The 4,809-nt window shown below is 49.5% G+C and overlaps 1 long non-coding RNA gene across 1 annotated transcript; it reads right to left on the minus strand.

The window, feature by feature from the left end:
* Positions 1-667: 667 nt before the first annotated feature.
* Gm33330 lies at positions 668-4,325 on the minus strand. The gene is made up of 2 exons (XR_876005.1): positions 3,927-4,325; positions 668-1,051 (listed from the first exon to the last, which is right to left on the minus strand). It is a non-coding gene; the product is annotated as a predicted gene, 33330 (long non-coding RNA).
* Positions 4,326-4,809: the final 484 nt, after the last annotated feature.

The following is a 4,809-nucleotide window of genomic DNA, read 5'->3' on the forward strand; positions in this document are numbered from 1 at the left end:
TTTCAAAGGTTCAATCCTGAAGACCTGCTTCCACCCCACCCTCTAAAGGCCAGCCTGCCTCCTCTTTTCCCTCCTCTTCCTCCTCCTCCTTTTCCCCATCCTCCTCTTTTGCTTTTATGTTTGTGTGTTTGTTTGTTGAGACAGAATTTCTATATGTAGCCCTGACTGTCCTAGAACCCCCTCTGCAGACCAGGCTGGCCTTGAACTCAGAGATCTGCCTACCTCTGCTTCCTAAGTGCTGGGATTATAGGTGTGCACCACCGCCTGGCTAAGCCTCACTTTTCCTAAAGGCTCCTCAACATTCAAAATAGCACTGCAAGCTGGAGACCAAGCATCAAGACACAGATGTGTCAGGGACAGATTTAAGCCATAGCAAAAAAAAAAAAAAAAAAAAAAAAGTGCACTGCTTCTTGTGGGTAGGTGGGTGGAGGGTCTTTGGGCTGAGGAGATTGGCTCCTTCCTGTACAACCATTTGAACCTCAAAGTGCAGGGAGCAAGCGTCTGCATGCCATAGCTGATGTACATACCTGGTGATGCCCAAATAATGGTGCGCTCCAACAATAGGTTCAAGAATATATGCCAGCAAGCATGCTCACTGTCACCTGTATCAGAGTCCTGGGAGAGGAGGAATGAAGAATGACCAGCCAGTCAAGCTGACTCCCAAGGGTTCACTGTGCAGTAGCATATGGGAGATTTATTGTGGGAAGTTTTACACAGGGGAGAGGGAGAGGCTGCTGCAAAGACCTCCCTGGGACAGAAAGTAAATGGAGACCCCCTGATGCACAATTGGAACTATACAGAGTAGCTGTGTGCTCCTGCTGGAGAGAGACCAGAAGTCCAGGCAAGAGGTGGCACATTCCACCAGAGCTTGGATTCCATGCCGATGTCACAGTCGTGAAGGTCCCAAGGTCTTCGAGCAACAGGTGATAAGAGAGCTGGGGGTTGAGTTCATGGTTGCAGTGCAAAGCTAGCTCAGTCACTGGTGTGTTTGGAAGGCTGCAGCAAGTCAAGTGGATGGCCATGGGAGAGGTAGTTCCTGCCTGGAGAGAGGCTGGAGGTTGGGCAGTCGTTAGCATGATCTGGAGGTTGATTGCGTCCAGTGACCCTCTTGGTACTCTTGAGGATGACAGCTCAGGGTAGCTATTAGTAAGCAAGGCTGGGGCCAGAACCACCGTGAGTTCTGACACAAAGGATGTCAGTGGTATGCTGACATCTGCATCCACCCAGAAGCCTTTGGAGCCTCCCAGACAAGAAGGCAGAGCTGAGAGCCTGGATGGATGTCGCAGGCCCCTTAGTGAGTCCCAGGGGAAATTCTCAAGTTCTGCAGGAGCAGGAAGGACTCCACTCATAAGCAGAGGCTTTAAGTCACCTCTAGGCAGGAACCCAAGAGTACCCCAAAAGCCCTCTAAGAGTCAAGATTCTCTAAGGCGGAGCTGAGCTCCGGTTATGAGAGTTGCCAGGGGACAGAGCTGTTCCCACTGCTCTCAGAGAGTGGCCCAGGAGTGTCTCAGCAGTATGCTTGATGGCTCCAAAGAAGGCACAGGATGGAGAGTCCCAGAGAGACTGCCTCCATTGGGGAGGGGTGGGGAAGGAAGCAGACATTGGTCCTGTTGCTCAGTTCAACCAGGTACAGGGCATGGCTTAGAATCCTAGGGCATGCTGAACTCTCCTGGTGGAGGTGTTTTCCATTTAGGAAAAGCTCTAAAAGGGCTTTCCTTCCTTCCTTCCTTCCTGCCTTCCTTCCTTCCTTCCTTCCTTCCTTCCTTCCTTCCTTCCTTCCTCCCCTCCCCTCCCTCCTTCCTTCCTTCCTTCCTCCCATCCCTCCCTCCCTCCCATCCCTCCCTCCCTCCCTTCCTCCCTCCCTTCCTTCCTCCCCTCCCTCCCTCCTTCCTTCCTTCCTCCCCTCCCTCCTTCCTTCCTTCCTCCCCTCCCTCCCTCCCTCCCTCCTTCCCTCCCTTCCTCCTTCCCTCCCTCCCTCCCTCTCTCCCTCCCTCCCTCTCTCCCTTCCTTCCTGTCTGTCTTTTACTGGTATTTGAAATGTTCTTTTGTGTGCGGATGTACATATGCCATGGCATGAGAGTAGCTGTCAGGGGACAAGCTTCTGGAGTCGACCTTGTTTCTGCCACTGTGCAGGTTCTGACTAGATCTCTATCTGCCTCCCACTTTGCTGTAGGAGTCCTGGGATTACCCGTTGCTCATCACCATCAGGCTTTTTACACAGGATCAAACTTAGATGCTGCTTCCTGCCGAATGTCACTCTCAGCCAAGTGCACACGCCAGGTGGAACTCTAGCCCCTTGGGCAAGACAGAAACATCTGTACTAGTCAAGTTCTCTTACTCACAGAGTCATTGGACAGAAGCCCCTGGCTCATTCTGTCACTCTGAAGCCAGCAAGCTAGTCAGAACCTTCAGCAGCCACCACAAAAAGCAAAGCAAAGGCTCTAGAGAGCGCGGCACACCGGGCCTCCAGGTGAGTGAAGCTCTTGTTTCAAAGCAAATGTTGCCCCAGCTGTCTCACAGCCCTGAAGAAGCATTTCCCTCCAGGGATGCCCCACCCAGGCAGTGTCTACCATGAAGGCTGGCCCAATAATGGTTCTGACATCTCCTGATATTGCAGGTCTGAGAGCCAAGCCTCTAGCTTAGTGTTTCTCAACCTTCGGTCAGGACCCCTTTGTTGGGGCTGGGAGGGGGGCGTCGAATGATGCTTTCACAAGGGTCACCTTAAAACCATCCTTCAAATCAGATAATTACATTATGATGCATAACAGTAGCAAAATTACAATTATGAAGTAGCAATGAAATAATTTTATGGTTGGGGGTCACCACAACATGAGAGGGCTGTATTAAAGGGCCGCAGCATTAGGAAGGCTGAGAGTTACGGCACTAGCACGTGGGCTATAAAGGGCTTGAAGACAGGTGTGCCTGTTTCCAATATGTAAAGAGAGATGTAAAAGAAACGGCTATTTATACTCAAATTAAGATTCTAAAATACAGGCTATATATATTGCCAAGAGGAGATTGTTTTACAAAATGATGAACGACCAATATAATTCTAAACAGACAAAAGCCCGCTTCTTCCAACACACCCTGGCGGTCCTGGAACCCTGAAGTAGACTTCCATGCACCCAGACTCCAGTAGTAGATGTAGGCAGTAATGACTGTTGACAGGGTCGACAGCATAGCGGTGTCTAGCGGCACCTTTCGGCGTCGTGAGAGGACACAACAAGCTACCTTTGTGCCAGACCAGCCTCACTGACACCAGGCGGAAAACCAATTACCAACTCCGTTCCTGGACGCGTGGGCAGATAGGACCTGGCACTGCGGCTGTGCTGCCAGGAGGAGGCGTCACGGCCACCGCGGAAAGTCGTTCTACCAATTGGCCACAAGGGGGAGTGCCGAGACCAAGATCCTAACATCTGCAGGGTCACGGCCAGATGTGTGCTCGGAAGCAAACTGAAACCTCGGAAATAATTCACGGTGGGATTGCATAGTGCTAGGTTGTCTACTCTTTCACAGCACCGTCCAGCTCTCCAACATCTTCTATTAGCACCGGAAATTTTAGAAAAGTGCTTTTCCCTTATGCCCAAGAATGCAACCTCAAAAAAGAATCAGCAGTTTGCACGTTGTCAGGAGACAAGCCAACCAGAGCAGGTAAAACAAAGCCATGGCCCAGTGAGTAGCCAGCATTTGTCCAATCGTATCCCCACCCATACCCGCTTCCTTAGAAGTACAGCCGTGTCGTATCACACGGGGAACACATTCTTATAATGGTAGGAGGTTCTGTCAGGGTTTCCATTGCCCTGACGCCAACTCAGGAGTACAGGTCAGCCACTCTATGTGGTCTCGTGCAATCAACAGGCAACATGAGATGTACTTGGATACCAAAGTCTAAAGCAAGGGGCTGCACAGTAAACATTTTGTTTTACCTTTTTTTAGGGTCTCAGGGACACCATCCAGGGCCTCTCACATACTAGACAGGCAGTCTGCATCTCGGTAAAGGTTTCCCATACACGAAGGAATGCACTCTGAATAACGATAAACAGGCATAACAGTGTATGGGTCATCCATTGTAGGTATAGCATGCCATCCATAATTGCATGCGCTATACTTTTATGACGACAGAGTTGCTTTACAGTAGATTCCCCAGAAAACAGTGAATAAGATCCTCTGATTTTTGAACAGTTACCATGTTGCTAGAAGGTAAGAAGTTTTCAGATCTGTTACTGCTATCTTATGAGACCGTCTATGTACGTGGCCCATTGCTGACCAAAACATCATTTTAAAGGGCTGAATAATAACTATAATAATACAACAATCACTCTTTGGAAACCTACCTTACACCACTGTCTTGGTGTGCTGTGAAGTATTGAACTATTGGTAAGGAGGCACAGAGCTCAGCAGTCTGCCCAGAGTTCCATGGCTCGCAGGTGACAGGAGGTCACCAACCTGCAGTGTCAAAAGACTCCTGTAACAGAAAATCCTGTATGCCAACAGGAGGCACACTACAAGGACAAGGTGGGTTGGGGTATAAGACATGCTTTTCTATACAGTTTGTGTCTTGATTCAATCAAAGATCCGTATACTGTGTTATACTGGGTAGGTCCCATGAAGCCAACATTCACAACAGCCCTGGCTTGGGATGCAAACGTCACCATTGGGCACAAATCTGGGCGGCGCCTATGCAAACTGAACTTTGTTCTCTACCCTGGCTGTGGGTTAGAACCATGAGGAATAAATACTTTGTTGTTTATTTTAGAGGGTGACATCCTTGCCACCTCCCAATGTAACTTTAGTATTTTTAGTTAGAAT

This window comes from Mus musculus, chromosome 16 (assembly GCF_000001635.26).
Source record: "Mus musculus strain C57BL/6J chromosome 16, GRCm38.p6 C57BL/6J".
NCBI lineage: Eukaryota > Metazoa > Chordata > Mammalia > Rodentia > Muridae > Mus > Mus musculus.